The following is a 17625-nucleotide window of genomic DNA, read 5'->3' on the forward strand; positions in this document are numbered from 1 at the left end:
ACTTCAATGGCCTAGGCTCTGCCCCCTAGGAAACAAAAGGGAAAGTGGATGCATCAGCCAAACAAATGAATCCCATTTCTTTTTCACATGTGAGGGAGTAGGAAATTCTACTTGTAATTTCCGGTGTTAGTCATCCTTTTAGAAAGCACCTCATGAAATTATTCTGGTTAAACCTTGGAAAGACTAGGCTGACTTGCTTGCTCTGTGTTAAAACGTGCAACGTCATGAAAAGCTTCATTTTTGAAGTCAGTACTTCCCTGAGAACAGCAGGGGGCAATAGCGTACCAGGAACGGCAGGCAGGGGCCCAGACACTGCTGAATGACTGCGTTGGGTCTCCCAGCGCCGCGATGACCTCAGCTCCAGATAAAGTCTTTTGTTTTGTGTCCTATTTTACAATGCGGCGTTCAGTTTTCTATAAGGGTTGTGAGTCAGATAGTATTACACTGTGACAGTGTAGCTGGGAAAAAAAGAATTGTGAAGAAAACAAAGCAAAAAAAGGATCGCAAAGGGAAAGTGAAACGCTTCCAAATGAAACTGCCTAAAGACAGGAACAAGAAATTAGGCCTCCGGTATAAAAAGTTTATCTCCTCTCTGTTTCCATTCTGGACACAGACTTTCTGGACTGCAGACATAATTCAATACCGAGTCCTCACACGCATACATTTCGCTTCACTTAGCTTTCTAGTACATCAAATTTCTTTGTAAAAAGAGAAAAGCCTGCTCTAAGCCAAATACCGCATTTTTCCCCCAAGGAATTCCCAAACAGTGTTGTTCTCTGGCCATTAGTACAAATTCTCAATGTAGAATGTGAATGCTTTGTGCTTTCCGAATGTTGCTAGTCCCGGTAAGGGGCGTCTTGGTGAGGTGTTTGTGGGGGTGGAAGGATGGCTGCTCTGCATTACAAGAGGCCGGGAAGCGTGTTGAGTAATCCAACCCGCAAAGGCATCAAGTATGAAACTATTTTCACGCATAATTTCAGTTCCAGACCCAAAAATAGCACCCACAAGTCTGACTTCCTCTCCTCGCTAGGCTGGACTTTCCAGGTTGTTAATGTATTCCTACAGCGTTATTACAAGTGTCACTGGGCTGTGGGGGAAGTAGGAACATTTCAAAATCTGGCCCCAAAATTCTCAAAGGTGGGAAGGCCGACAGGGTCAGCTCTGGCCCTTCCTTCCCCGGGTTGGCTTACTCGGTGGGTTACACAGCTCCCTTCTGCTCATTGCGACCCACCAGCTGTTCGCAGGCCCTTGCCTGGACCACCTTATCCAAACGACTCCTTCTTTACCTACTTGAATTGTTGTTTGCCAAAATCACTTTCTCAGTGAGGCTTTCTGACCACCTATTTACTTTTTGTACGTTTATAATTTTGTTCATCCTACATCTTCAGAGAACGCTTTTATGTAACAAAGAGCAAACAGTTATCCATTGGCTCACTAAATGACCACAAAAACCAGGGTGAGACCAAGCTGAAGACTGTAACCAGGAACCCAGTCCCGGCCCCAATCACTAGAGTCATGGCTGTCTGCCTCCCACCATTACATAGCGGGAAGCTGCAATCCAGAATGGGAGCTGGAAACACACCCAGGTACTCTGATGTGAAATCAGGGCATTTAAATACAGACATTTTAATGATATTAATTCTTTCAATCAATCAGCGATGAATATCTTTCCAGTTTTGTGTGTCCTTGATGATCTCTGTCATTAGCTTGAGATATATATGTTTGTATGTATATACATATTATTTTTCATGACACAGTTCCTTAGGCTCAGGGATTTCCCCTTCCACCAGCCCCATCCTCCCTCCCACTGCTTTCCCATATATTATAGCAATACCTCTATGCAACCCCTCCCTCCCCTCTATTCCTACATGGCACACAGCATCATCCATATGCTATTATGACATATGCACAGATGAAATAAGTTACACCTAACCAGCAGGGGACTTCACCCACTAGTAAAAGGGAAAAAACCTGGCTAAAGCCAAAAGAAAACTCTACTCTGTGCTGTATATGTATGAGAAGATCCGCTTCAAACAAGCCAGAAATGAAAAGAAGGATGGGCTGAGATATAGCAAGAAAACGCAAATTAAAAAGAAACTTAGAGATTTTTGAAATTCAGTATCACAGAACTGAGACCAAGCAGCATGACAAAAACAAGAACATCTCTCAGCGCTGAATGCTGAAGGCTAGAGTTCACAGTGGTGGAAATAAAATACTTCTGGAAAGGTTCAGGGCAAATAACACAACAGCTGCTTTTATTTCTGCAGAAGTTACAAGCAGTTCAAAGAAAACTCAAAAACACAAACAATAGCAGATGCTAATATAATATACCTCTCTTAATCTAAAACAAGTACAGAGGACATGCATGAAAATTGATTTGTAATTTAAAAATACACATGCATACACCTCACCAAGTTATATACGCAAACATGCAAGTATATCAACAATATAAAACTAAAAATTACTAACAGTTCACACATAAAAAAGCCATCCTATCTCAAATCTTTACATTTTTCTATTGTATAAAACTTGACTGAAAGTGAAATACTAAGTGATATTGAAAACTGCTAAACCAAAATGGCATGGCTGCCAAGCCTACAAGATACTGCTAAAGACTGCTCAGAATGAAATTCATAGATTTCAGTACCAAACATAAGAATGAAATAAAATGAATTAGATAATCCACCTAAGCTTATGCGTTTTTTGCACTTTATTTTCTTTTTAATTCAGCAATCTACATTGAAATCAGCATGACACAAGCCTAACTATGTTTACCTGCATTTACCATTTTTGCTATTAGTTTTTACTATTATTTTTACTATTTGGGAGAAATTAAAAATGAGTTACATTATAGTCATTAGGGGCTATGCTTTTCCGCTTCAAGAAAACACATTCAACATAAAATCAAGTAAAACCCCTAGAATCTTTCATTAAAGTCAGAAAATCAACATCAAGTTATGAATCATTTTTATGTTTCTTTTGAAAAACTGTGTATTTCCCAACTCTTGCAGCAAAAACTCTAAGTGGTGATGAGTCACTTAGCCACGAACATCTCTCTACGCACAGGTTTTAGTCTGTCAATCCTGTTTTTACTATTTTTACTGAAAGCAATGAGGACTACTTGAGAAATTGCTGATTCTAGGTGCCATGACTGGGACTCTGTTAGAAAGCAAAGAAACTACCAAGACACTGAAGGTTGTGTCCAGCGAACATGAGAGAGACAGGCAAGCATGGGCAATGAGAGCTCCAAAGTGCATCACTGAATTTATAGAAAAAATGTCAATAGAACTATAAATAGATCAATGGAAAACTACTAGACACAAGATAGTTATTCAACATAGTATCAAGACAGAACATTACACTTAGAAATCAACGCTTTCACATGCTTAAACAATAAACCATTATAGGGGGAAAATACAACAGATGATTTTGCTTACATTACTAACAACGAAAGAAGCCATTCCCAGGGAATCAGTTTAAGAAATGAGGGAAAGTTATGCAAGAAAATGTTAACACTTTTCTGAAAGACACAAAGCTGGTTCTTCAGTAAAAGAAAGAGTAAGCCTTGCTCTTCAATAGAAAAATGAAACATCACAAATTGATGTCAGTTTTTAAAAATGTTTTTATGGGTGCTGGTGTGATGGCTCTACTGGCTAATCCTCCCCTTGCGGGTTCCCACATTCCATATTGGGGCTTTTTTGTGTCCCAGCTGCTCTGTTTCCCATCCAGCTCCGTGTTTGGCCTGGGAAAGCAGCAGAGGACAGCCCAAGTCCTTGTACCCCTGCACCCCACGTGAGTGACCTGGAAAAAAGCTCCTGACAGCTGGCCTCAGATTGGCTCAGTTCCCACTGTTATGGCCATTTAGGGAGTGAGTCACTGGATGGAAAACCTTCTATCTGTCTTTCCTCTCTATAAATCTGTCTTTCTAATAAAAAACAAATCTCTAAAAAGATGTATTGTGTTTGTGAAGATAGGATACACAATTTATAGATAAGCAAACAATATAAAAGCACTCTTTTAGGGAAAAAAACTGCAATGATGCAGATCTAGTTTTATCAGGGACTGAAATGCATTTTTTAGTTTCCATAATTAAAATAATAGCAAATGAGTGAACAATACAATAGAAAACACAGGTGCAGACCCAAGTACAGGGTTGAAATTTATGTATGTGATTAAAGTGGTAGCTCAAATTCCTGGAGAAAGAAAAAGAACTTTTTAAAAAATTAAATGCTGTTAGAACAGCTACATGGTCATCTGAAACTATGCAAAACCGGATAACACATGACCTAACTAGGATTCTTACCCAAACATCATCCACCTTACAGTGAGGAACCTATGTGGCACACCTAAGTCCAAGGATATTCTGGAAGAACAGTGGCCCCAACTTTTCAGAAACGGTAATGCCAGGGGAAACGACAAGGGTGGGGAACTGCAACAATAACTACAACATGTAATCCTTGTGATAACTTAGATCCATATTTTACAGTGAGGTCATCCAAGATGTTTGGAAAATCACTGAGAAGACGAGTACAAACTCTTAGAATAACGTAGCAGTGTTAACTTTCCCAAGCATGGGGATGGCACTGAGCACCTGTGGACACTAGAACTGGAGGGGGCAGTTGTGGCCTCCCTCTGCACCACAGCAGGTGCACACACACATTGGCACATGGTGGCACAGGCTAGGGCAGCTCAGCACAGGATATGCCCCAACCACACACACACACACACACACACACACACACACACACACACACACACACACACACACACAGCCTCCCCGACAGGTCAGGTCTGTGGCGCTGTGATTGAGACATCGTTATTCTCAAAATAAAGACACTGGGACACTAAACGAAACGGTACGAAACGGCCTTTTGCGTATACATCGGCAACACTTACAGGCTGGGGTTTACGTTGTACTTAACTAACTCTGAAAACACTCTTGACTTTCCTCCCCGACTTTCTCCTCAGCCGACACCAGGGCGGGAGTTCGCGCTCTCAGCAGCCGCCTGAGGGAGACGCCGGGGTCGCGCGGTGGGCGTGGCCTGCAAGGTGAGTACGGCCTGCTGGTGGGCGGGGCCTGAAGGTAAGTGCGGCCTGCGGGTGGATGGGGTGGAGAGGTGGGCGGGGCATACGCGGCCTGACGCATGCGCTGGGAGGCCCGCGCGGCGCCACCCGGAAGCCGGGTGTGCTTGGTGGTCCGCCCGGTGACAGGCCGGTTTCGCTGTGTGCTGGAGACTTCCAGGGAGGAAGGCGCTGGCGGGAGCTCTGCTGCCTGGCGGGCTGCGGAGGGCTGCAGCGGGCATCCTCACCGCTTCGGAGCCCCCGCCCAGGACCGCTTCCCGGCTGTATTCGTCAGGGCTGAGTTTTGTACACTTTGTGGAGTGGACTCTGACTGGCCGTGCGCTTCGCACGGTCCCGGTGCCGCCGGGCGCACTCGACCCACACCCGGCTGCGCCCCTACAAGGGCAGACCCAGGTAAAATCCTAAAGACCTTCGGATTTGTCTGCGTAGAACCTCCGCTGGGGGAGTTTGCCTGTGAATAATGTAGGGTTTGCAGGTCGCATACTCGTCTTTGTTTTCACAGCCGCCTGCACGTGTACAGAACGCGGTGAGCGGCCGGCCTGAGTCGAGCCAGCACCCCTGTCCCGCCCCGGTGTACCGGAGGACCGAGCTCTGCTGCCTCTCGGGGCTCGGTCTCTTGGGTCACCCTCCTCCACCTGCACGCAGGCTTTTCCTCCTAGGGTGGTGGCTCGTACGGGGGTCGCGGGCCACCAGGAAACCTTCAGACCGGCGGCTGAAATGGCATTGCTTTCCATCCGGAAGCAAAAGTCTCATTCAAATAAGTTAATGTGAAAGAAAATTGACGATCTCTCAGACTGTTGTCTTTTAAGATTTTTATAGTTACAAATGGGCTATACATTACTCTTGTGAATAGAAAATACTGAGGAGTAGATGAAGAAAGTAAAACTCCCCATGATCTCAAGCGCACATGAAATGGCTGTTAAAATATTTATATTTCTTTAGATTTTTTTTTTGAGGAGGGAATTTGTACTGATAGGACAGTTTACTAAACTGGATTTTTGATTTTGGTGTTTTGTGTTAGACACAGAAAATTGCACAAATTATAAAAATAATTCATTATAAGAAATGAATAATAAATAATTAAATGTTAAAATAAAATATAAAATTAATAATTCATTATTCTTTCGAAGATAAACACACCCTTGGCAGCCACTACCCAGATCAAGAAATAAGGCTCTTCCCAGCTCCCTTCATCCGCCCGCCCAGTTGGGAACAACTCTCCGGGTGTGACTGCTGCTTACCCTGAGATTCATGATTTAGTTGTCTGTGCTTGAATTACACATTAATTATTCAACTGCCTGAGTTTTGTAAATTGCATGTTATATTTGATTTTTTTTCTGCTTTACTTTTTGTCTTTTGGGGGCATTTTGAAGTAAGTTATTCTTTTTTCTGTTGTTTCTCCCCCACTTCCCAAAAAAAGAAAACCAAGTATTTCTGCTTTAGTGTAGCCTTTGCCGGCCTGCAAGGAATCATTGCCTGCTCCAGGATGGTAATGACAGTCTCTTGTGTTGGAAACTGGTCTTTTCTTTGACATTTATATATATATAAACTATGCAAAATTCATTTTGAAGTGTGATATTAATTCAGGACTGGTTGTTTTGTTTTGTTTTGTTTTATCACATAGGCATCCCTTTGGCCTGTGTCCTCTTGGGGAAAAAAATTACTCTTATCTCCTTGTTCTGTAATATCACTTTTTTCATAAATTACTAGCAGAAAATCTACAGATATTAGAATTAGTAGACAAGGAATGTAAAATAATTGACAAATGGGTAGATTAAATAGATGAAGCCATAGAGATAAAGTCATGGGGAGCCTCAACAGAAATATAAAATCAATAATATAAAAAGGAAGCCCTACAATTGAAATCCTAATAGTTGTAATTACTTGATGAGAATATCAGTAGATTTGACACATGTTAGAGAAAATTACTACACTTGAAGAAAAACCATTCAAAAGTAAAGTATACAGAATAAAAATAAGTTTAAACAGTCATTAGTGACTTGTGAGATAGTATCAGTCTAATACACATTATATTGGGTTCCCAAAATATAAGGAAAGAAATATGGGACCAAAAACTCTTACAAAACCTTGCAAAGTTTAATCCAATATATTTTTTCCAGAGTGTTTTACTTGTTTTCACTGTAAAGTTGATTGTATGATCCCAGCTTGGTATCAATGGAATTTAGAAATTAGCACAAATCAATTTCTACATGAGAGATCCACAGGCATTTTGAAAGTCACACAGAATATGGAAAAATATTTCTTTGGTATAGCTGTCCTGATCATGGCTATAGCTTAGAGATCAAAGTTGCTGGGCCTGACATGATAGCCTGGTGCCTGAAGTCCTCACCTTACTTGCTCCTGGATCCCATATGGGCACCGATTTTAATCCTCACAGTCCCGTTTCCCATGCAGCTCCATGCTTGTGGCCTGGGAAAGCAGTCGAGGATGGCCCAAAGCCTTGAGATCCTGCACCCTCATGGAAGACCTGGAAGAGGCTGCTGGCTCCTAGCTTCAAATTGGCTCAGCTCTGGCCACTGTGGACACTTGGGGAATTGGAAGAGGCTTCTCTCTGTCTCTCCTTTTGTGTAAATATCTGACTTTCCAATAAAAATAAATAAATCTTTAAAAAAAAAAAAGCAAAATTGCACACCCACCCAAGGCCAGTGGCACTGTCCTCAGCCTGGTGACATCACTATTCATCAGACTATCCCACCATGCAGGAGGTTTCCTCTATACGAAGTCCCGCAGCCCCTTGTGTGTCCAGATTTCCTCTCATAAGTATACCAGTTCCATTGGACTAAAAGCTCACTCTAAAGCCCATGCATATCTTAACTTTCTTCATAAAGGTCTTGTGTCCGCATGCAATGACCTTATGGGACCGGGGATTAGTCTGTAGGGTATGGCTTATGCAGGAAAGGATACAGTTTAGCACTTAATACCCACACTGGTCTATTTTTACCTGTGACCCTTATTTTAAATACAGTACATGTTCATTATTTAATTATGTCTTCCTGTCTCACCTTGGCTTCCACTAGAATACAGATTCCATAAGGGAGGGATTTTAATTAATTTTGTTCTCTGTAGTATCTTCAGAACCTCAAATGAGGAAAAAGTTAAAATTGTTGATGTTTTTACTCAGAGCCAGAACCTGTGCAGCTTTAATTTAATCTTGGTAATCCCCTTTATCTTTCAAGGCATTCTTTCATGTGTTCATGAATTTAAACTCCTGATTGTATTCCAGGATTTATGCATTGTTAAGTGGTGTTTGAGTTCCTTAGCAGAAAGAATTACATCACTAAGTTCCAGCTTTTTGCTGAGGAAAAGAAGAACAAATGAGACACTCTTGTTTCCAAAACAACACGAAGCTTTGGATGATTCTTCTCCTGATTAAACAGACTGAGTGTGCTTCCGTGTGCATAGTAGCAACTCATCAGACTGCTGAGGACCACCACGCAGACGCGGGACCTGGACCCATCTAATGGAAAGCTGTCTGTTAAGTTGTAGGCCAACTGTACTACCTGTCCCCATGCCCCAACTGGGGCTTTCAGAAACAAACAAAAAAGATATAATCACTGATGGTGCTGCCATGGAGTGTTCCTTTAGAGCAAGTAGAAATTACCTATTGTCTTTTTTAAATTTATACCTGAAAGGCAGAGTTATAGAGAGAAGGAAAGAGAGGGAGAGTGAGATCTTCCATCCCCTGGTTCATTCCCCAAATGATCACAATGGCCGGGAACTGAGCCAGGAGTCTCCCACAAGGGTGCAGGGGCCCAAGGCCTACAAGGTCTATCTGGTACTGCTATGCTGTAGCCATCCTCCTACCTAGTGTTTTAGTCTTGTTATTATTATCTTTTTAATCTTGCTTATTCTTGAAAGCAGAGTCTGGGACAAAAGAAAATGCTTTCTATTTAGTAACCTGATGCCAGGGAGCAGGAATGAAATGGGGGAAGGAGTAGGAGAAAAAACAGAAGACTCAGGCAAAGTAGTGTTACCAAGTGGTGTGCCACTGGGGCATGCAGAACTTTCTCAAGATTCTCATTAAATTTTGTCTCAGGGTCCCTATCGGCTGAGGTCTCACCTTGCACACACCAAGATCCCATATGGGCACCGGTCCTAATCCCGGCAGTCCCGCTTCCCATCTAGCTCCCTGCTTGTGCCCTGGGAAAGCAGTCAAGGATGGCCCAAAACCTTGGGATCCTGCACCCGCATGGGAGACCTGGAAGAGGCTGCTGGCTCCTCACTTTGGATCCACTCTGCTTTAGCTGCTGTGGCTACTTAGGGAATGAATCAACAGATGAAAGATCTTCCTTTCTGTCTCTCCTCTCTGTATATCTGACTTTGCAATAAAAATGAAATAAATCTTTAAATTTTTTTTTTAATCTCAGAACTGCCTGGCTGAAGGGTGAAAAGGAGAATCCTTTATCTTTCAGCGGTCATTTCATATACTGAGATATATCTCAGGGAGTGGGAGGCCCCCATCTTTATAGGCACCAGAGACATGACAACTTAGCCAGTGCCACAGCATCATCACACCTCGCTTCATCAGTGGAGCCTTGGAACAGGAAACTAGATTCTTGGTGCCTATTGAAATGAGACGCTGTCAGCCCAGAGCAGGGGATAAGCTCTGGAATTGTTCTTCAAGCCTGTGACTGAAATCACAGTTGAAAGGAGATAGCACATGGAGGATATGGCAGCACATTGAAGTCTACAGAGGACATCTGGTACCACAATAGAACAAATTGATCAAATACCCCAACCAAGTGTTGGAGTGAATAACTGGGTGAACAGAGACTCAAGGTGGGCTATGTCAACCAGTGGATTCTGGAGAGATTTCGTCGTGTTTGGAGTAGTGAAATTGGCAGTAATTCAGAACTGCTGAACCATCGAAACCTCATGAGCAGGACCCACCAAGCATGCCCTGTATCAGGGACCCTGGGATGGTATCAAGTGGCTGTCCTCTATCTGAGGGTGCAGAGGTGTTTGGGCGGCTGGGTGTGGCTTCTCTCCTTGTCTCCTCCCTTCCCCCAGATACAAGAAGGAAAAAAAAAAGTGGAAATGGTGATGGCACCCACCTTCCTGTAGCCCTTGGCCCTTATCACTCTAATCAACTATGTAAAAATCATCAAAAATAAAGATAATTAATAATTTCAAAAAGAGATAGCACAAAAGAGGTGTCTGCTAAATCCTCATAATACACTCCTAGGCTTGTGTAAATCTATTTCTTTCATTCTTTCTATGTTCTGGTTTTTAGCATCTTGTACGAGGTTAGCACAAGAGTTAAATACTAGGAAGTTTAAATGTTTTTAGAAAGCATGTATTTATTGGGCTATGCAGTGACTCAATAGGCTAATCCTTTGCCTGCAGCACCAGCATCCCATTTAGGCACCAGTTTGTGTCCCAGCTGCTCCATTTCCTATCCAGCTCTCTGCTTATGGCCTGGGAAAACGGCAGAAGTTGGCCCAAGTCCTTGGTCCTCTTCCCCTATGTGGGAGACCCAGAGGAGGCACCTGGCTCCTGTCTTTGGAATGGCTCAGCTGCAACCATTTGGGGAGTCAACCAGCAGATGGAAGATTTCTGTCTCTCTCTGTAAACCTGCCTTTCAAGTAAAAATACATCTTAAATCAAAAGGAAACGTGTTCAGGGCAGTTTGACTCATGTTTATAAGAGAAATGAGATTGAAACTTGAATTTTTTTGGTATGTTACTTAAGAAGTTTGACCATTGGGAGATGATTGGGTAGTTTTTCATTTTGCATAATCTCAGAAACAATCATGAGTTATTTGGAGAAATTGGAAAAAAATAAAATTTAACCATTTGTAGTTCTTTGTGAGCTTAAGAAATCAATGTCATAGTCTTCCTGTATAATGCTGTTTTCTTGTCAAATAGCACCAGTGTTTGAAACCTTCCAATCAGTAAAAGGAAAATTCAAGAAGCACAGAGAGAAAAGAGCTGTGATCATTTCTGTCTTGTGACAGGTTGGCATTGATGTTGGTTGGAGGACAGGGAAAACTGCATAATTCCTCTGGGAGGCGCCGTCTCCCAAGAACAGGTCATCAGTGTTATCTCACCTGGAATTGCCACAAACAGGAAGAAGCCTCTGTTATTCAGCTTGAGCTGTGTAAGCTTCTACCATGTGCCCAGGACATCTGGCTTATGAGAAACAGAATTGAAATTTAAATCTGTGCATAATTTCTTTGTAATAAGTATTTGCCATGAACCTGAACTTCTTGAAGATCTCTGATTTGCCTGGATTTCAGACTTTTGCAGTAAAATAGACTTGCCTTTTACTTTCATTTTCCACCAAGTTTTTGAAGTATCATCATATACACACATTTAAGGAGTCATAAAATCTCTCAAGGGCCAGGGAAGAATGCAAAGAAAAGGTTCCAGAAATCCACATAGAGACTCTTGCACACCCGTTGTTGAAAGTTAATCTTGAAGTATCATTTGTAGGGCAGGTTTGGAAGAGGCAAATTCTTTTAGCTTTTCTTTACTGTGGAAGAATTTTATTTCATTTTCAAAGACAAAAGAAAGCTTTGCTGGATATATTATCCTGGGCTGAAAATTTTTTTCTTTTAGAATCTGGAATATGTCACTCCAGTCTCTTCTTGCCTGTAGAGTTTCCTGTGAGAGGTCTCCTGTGAGCTTAATTGGCTTTCCTTTATATGTCAATTGATTTTTTTCACGTGCACATTTAAGGATCTTTTCCTTATGTTCAATTGAAGAGAGCTTGATGATCATATGTCGTGGTGAAGATCGCTTTTGGTCAAGCCTGTTGGGAGTTCTGTGCCCCTCCTGGAACTTGTTTCCCAATTCTTCCTCTAGATTAGGGAAATTTTCCTTTATTATTTCATTAAATACATTTGCAAACTCAGCTTCTCTTTCTGCACCTTCTGGGACTCCCATAACTCTTAGATTTGGCCTCTTAATAGTGTCTTTCAATTCTTGAATCCTTTTTTTGGCCTGATCCAGCTCTGCTTCCAGCTTTTTGTTTGCTTCCCCCGGTGACAGGAAATACCTTCCAATTCTGAGATTCTTTCTTCTGCTTGCTTCATTCTATTTTGGAGACTCTCCACTGTACTCTGAATTTGCTCTACTGTGTTCTTAATTTCTGATATACTAGCCTTGATTTGCTTTATTGCTTCCTTAAATTCTTTGAACTCTTGCATGAGCTTCTCATTGTTGATCAGAATCTTTAAAATGAGTCTCTTGGCAGAGAAGAGGAATAGCACCTACCAAAACCAAAGGCAAACGGGAAGAACATCCCAGTAAAATGACAACAGAAGACTAAACCAATGAACAACCCATTGCTAAAATGACAGGACCAACGTAACACCCATGTATATTAAACTCTGAATGTAAATGGCTTAAGCTTAATCAAACATCATAGGGTAGTACACTTGATTAAAAAACAAAGCCCATCTGCTTATTGTCTGGAGGAAACACACTTCAACAAAGATTAGCGGAAACTATATCACATGGGTTTTGTTATTCTCTGTTAGTTTCATCTCTTCAAAACACTTCCTTCGGATTAAATCATTCAATGACTCGTAGATCATACGACAGCATCATTTTCTTCAAGAAGGTTCTTGATTTTCATTTCTTCAGCTACACATTAGTCATTTAATAGCATGTTATTTAACTTCTTGGTGTTGTAAATTTCTTTTTTCTTCCTGTTGTTGATTTTGTTTTGTGGCTCTTCATTTAAGGGGATGTATAGTAGCTGTGTAATGGAGACTGTCATATCTAGTAACATGTCATTTAACTTCAGGCATTGTAAATTTCTATTTGTTGATTTTGTATCATGACTTTTCATTTAAGGGGATGTACAGCAGCTGTGAAATGGAGACTAACATTCAGATGTGAGGATGTAGTGTGGTATGCATTTCTGCTTCCAGACAAAAATGGACTTACAATGAAACTGTTTACTATATCTTGACAATAGGACTCTGGACTCTCTGCCATTGTCCAGGCCCGCAATGATGGACATATGACTGAGTATGAAGAACTATATGCTAGTAATGATATAGAGGAACTGGGGAGGGGATAAGGGAATATGAAACTGTACTATAAAATAATAAGAATAATAATAAAATGTATAAAAAAAGAAAGTTAATCTTAACAGTTTTTAAAACTAACATAGCATTTCTTTGTAGCCAGTCAAAAATTCTTAATGAGAACCCCTGACATGCATGCATAATAGGATCTCAGAAGGATTTATAGAAGCAGGACCAAACTAGCCTGATTCAAAATTATACCACTTGTGCCCCTTCACCTCACACCCCTTGAATCAAACCTAAAATTAGTGTAAGTAACACAGAGCTGATCTACAGCCTGTTACCCGCAAGAATAATGTCCAACTTTGTTAGTCTGGGTCCTCAACAGACATGAGCAAAGGCAGAATTTACAGGGCTGAAACTGAAAGAAGCAAGTGAGATGACATTCTCAAACCACATAACATGCCTGGCCCTGAGGAGGTGTGATGCTTAACTGTATGTCAGCCTGTGTTTGGCCAAATACTTTGGCTATTTCAAGGTGTTGCCTGATGAGATTGGCATTTGGGTGGAGGAAGGTTTAGTTCTCTCCATGTGGTTATTGAGCTAGGTTGGCCATTTTCCGTTCTGAGGCTGGAATTAACAGTTAATGCTCCCAGTTATTAGCCTTTAGGCAGCAGATCATGGGATTTCTCTCTATAATTGTGTGAGCCAACTCCTTATAGTAAAAGATGTTTGACTGACTAATGGATGAGAGATACTGTTGATTGGATGTCTCGAGACCATGAATAATACAGAAGAAGAATGGTTGAGTAACAAGAAACTTAGATTGTAGCACTCTAAAGTTTTAAAGTCATCCAATGGACCGTCAAGTCAAAGCAGCCTGCATGCATATGTGAGCTGTTTTCAGTTTGTTCTGATAGGAACCACCCATAGAAAATGTTGCCTTGGCATGGAAATATCAGGAGAGTCACAGAGCAGTGGCTGGGACTGGTGGTTAAGCTCCCCTCAGCAGGAGATCCAAGGGTTGCGTTTTCATGACTAGTTTAGTTCACCTGTTATGCCTCCTGTCTGCCAGGAAGATGACTAGTTGCCAGTGTCAGCTCAGATCCTACACCAAATAATCGTAGAAGTTCCTGGATAGTCTTCTGTACCAGTGGATTATTTTTTAAGTAGCCATAAATCCATTGGGAGGGGAACTTGAGGACTCAGCGCAGTAAATACTCACGCTGATGCACAGGAATGTCCTTTCTGGGAAGCCAGCCAGCACATTTCTCCTTGCCGGTTCCTTCTCTGCAAATTGCCTCAGGTCTGGGAAAGGAACAGCGATCACCATGATTTTTGGATTAATGCCCTCAACTTTTTTCTTTTCCATTCTGGTTTTAGTTCATTTTAGAAGTAAAAAGCCTTTCTTGATCATAGCCTATCCATTTTTGCTTGTAGGAGTGCTCTCTTCATTTAGTCATCTCCCAGAAAACTTGTGAATTAAGTCCCCTTTAGTACTCCTCCAGGCTCACTGATTGGTGATAATTGCACCCTCTTGGCTTTCATAGAAAAGCACTGGCGTTCAGGGCCCTCTCCTACTTAGGAACCCATTACTCCTGAGTGCTATGAATAAACCCAGCTCCACACTGGTTTCATTTACCTTCAGGCTTGACTGAAAAAAAAAAGGGGGTGGTGAGGAGGATCACCAATGTAAGTGATACTAGTGTCTTCTCACAGGCACATTTTTTTTTCAAGGTAACAGAACACTTTGTTTTTTAAATTATTACTTTCCATGATACAGTTTTGTAGGTATAAGTGTTTCCTTCCTGGTAAATAGTGTGTCTTCTGCCTTGCTTGGAATAAAAATATATGGATTTTCTAGTCTCATAAAACATCCATTCCAGAAATGACCAGCTCTCAGTTTCTTCATTCCTCCTGCTGTTTACTAAGACAACTTCGGCAGTCCAACTTCACTCCATCGTATCTCCACGCTTTGGAGTTATCCACTACTTGGGGTGCTTGCCAAGATAATGTCATTATCTGTGCAGCTGTAACAAGCAGCCATGATTGGGTGATTTATAAAGAGCAGAAATGTTTTCCTCGGAGATTTGGAATCTGGCAAGTTCATTGTCTAGAAAGGGCTTGGTCACTACTTCCCAGATAATACCTGTTTGTTTTGATCTCCAGAGGGGATGAACTCTACTGTGTCATGTAGTAGAAGGAACAGAGGACCTAAGAGGCTTAGCTAGAATTTCCACCAGTCCCTCCCCCCCCCCCTTTTCTTTAGATTTATTTATTTTATTGGAAAGGAAGATTTGGAGAAAAAAGGAGTTACAGAGAAAGATCTTCCCTCCACTGGTTCACTCTCAAAATGGCTGCAGCGGCCGGAGCTGAGAGCAGCGGCCAAAGCCAGGAACCAGGAGCTTCTTCTGGGTCTCCCACAATAAGAGGCAGGGGTCCAAACACTTGAGCCATCATTCCTCCTTTCCTAGACCATTGGTAGGGAGTTGGGTGGGAAGTGGAGTAGCCGGGACATGAACTGGCACCCATAAGAGATCCCTGCACGTGCAAGGCAAGGATTTAGCCATTAGTCATTGTGCCAGGCCCTGTCTACCTCAGCCACCACCGCTTTTCTAGGGTTGATCATCCAACTCATAAAGGGTCCATCTTATTGATTAAATTACCTCCTTAAGGCCATATTTCTTATATACTATCACAATGGTGATTAAGTTTCAAAGCATGTTTCAAGAGACAATCCATGGCATATGATAAAATCCTGAGTGCTACTAAATGTGCCTAGATACATATTTTCTAGTCCTATATTCAGACTCCCTCAATAATGTAAGCATTAAGTGCTAGGAGGGTTCCACTGGCTTCCACTGAAATATGCTGTGTCTTAGAGCTGCTTTAGTGAATAATCGTTTGCTTCCCTTATCAGACCTAGCACTTTCCTCTCGAGGTTGTATTAGATTTTTCATTATTTTCTTGGTAGAGCATCTGCTGTCCTATTGAGGAATAGAATCTTCCACACCAGAGAAACTGCATAGCTTTCCATAAAGTACGCTTCAGGTCTGTATGAGTTCATTGTGAAAGTCCTCTGTACGCTTAAGAAAAAAATGCCAAACTTGCAGTTTTTTCTATAAATATGAAAGTATAAATATTTCACAACTTTTCTTAGGTGGAATGCATAATTTTAATACAAAAACATTACCAAAAAGGAAAATAATAAGTGGGGACAAAATATAGGATTGTCAAATCAAACTCAAAGACTCACAAGAATAAAAAATTTTAATCATTTATGCAGTTTTATTAATCTCAATAACAGAAACAATCAGGAAGTACAGGCAAGGCAATTAAATTCCTGGACAGGGTCTGGTTTCCAAGGTCCTTCCTTTTTGTAATAGATAAACTATTTAGCCAAGCTGGAAAGATAAATTATCTGGATGAGTTCATCTCATATTACATGGAACTTCGTAATTTTTAAGATTTGTTTACTTATTTCAAAGCAGAATTAGAAAAAGAGAGGGAGTGACAGAAAGAGATCTTCCAGCTGCTGGTTCACTTCCCAAATGACCAGGACTGGGTCAAACCAAAGCCAGAAGCTTCTTCTAGGTCCACTGGGTGCAGGAATCCAAGAACATGGGCCATCTTCTGCTACTTTCCATGGCACATTAGCAGGGAGCTGGATCAGAGATGGAGCAACCAGGACACAAACCAACTCCCACATGAGATGCAGGCATCACAAGCGGAGACTTTATATCCTACACTACAATACTGGACAACATAGAACATTGTAAGTTACAACATTTCTCCATTTTATACCCAGGTACTTATAGCCTGCATGACATTTTCCTGAGGTTTTGTTTACTTTGGTAATACTGAATCAAAGACGTACTGTTAAAAACACCTTTTACATAAGGACTTACGTGCTTGCTTCAGCAGCACATATACTAGATAAGGACTTACTTCCTAGGAATTAATTATTTATATGAAACCTGTTATTAATATAAGATTTGCCTGAATTACCTGCATTATTTCTTTCCTGGAAACTGCCCAAGATGTCTCCACTAGAGGAATTAATTGGCTATTAGCTGTTTTATTTTTTTCAATTCAGATGCTAGTAACTCAAATACACAGATTCTAAGATAAAAATCAAATAATTTCAAAGTAGAATGTATATTATATTAGACTAGTACATCATGAAGTTCATTTTATCATTTGAAAATTAGTTGATTTAACATCTGTGAGAGAAAAATTAGGAAAATCCATGTCATAAACTCAATATTGAAAATAAGCAATTGAATACAGCAACATTCATTTGAAAACTTAAGTTATCAGAAAACTAGGAGTTGAACTTTCTTAAACTGACATGGTAGCTCCTAAAAATCTACAACCTGCGTAATACTTGTTTAAAAAATATATATTTATTTTATTGGAAAGCCAGATTTATGGAAAGAAGGACAGACAGAGAAAAAGATCTCCATCTGCTGGTTCACTCCCTAAAAGGCCAAAATGGCCAGAGCTGAGCTGATCCCAAGTCAGGAGCTAAGAACTCCAACCAG

General features: G+C 41.1%; 1 long non-coding RNA gene across 1 annotated transcript in view; it reads right to left on the reverse strand.

Annotated features, from left to right (window-relative positions):
• Positions 1 to 4971, reverse strand: part of LOC131479915 (uncharacterized) — a 176241-nt gene extending 171270 nt beyond the window's left edge. The window contains exon 1 of the long non-coding RNA XR_009245169.1: positions 4897 to 4971. This is a non-coding gene — a long non-coding RNA (uncharacterized LOC131479915). The remainder of the gene's footprint in view (positions 1 to 4896) is intronic.
• Between the last annotated feature and the right edge of the window lie 12654 nt (positions 4972 to 17625).

This window comes from Ochotona princeps, chromosome 3 (genome assembly GCF_030435755.1).
Source record: "Ochotona princeps isolate mOchPri1 chromosome 3, mOchPri1.hap1, whole genome shotgun sequence".
In the NCBI taxonomy this organism is placed as follows: Eukaryota; Metazoa; Chordata; class Mammalia; order Lagomorpha; family Ochotonidae; genus Ochotona; species Ochotona princeps.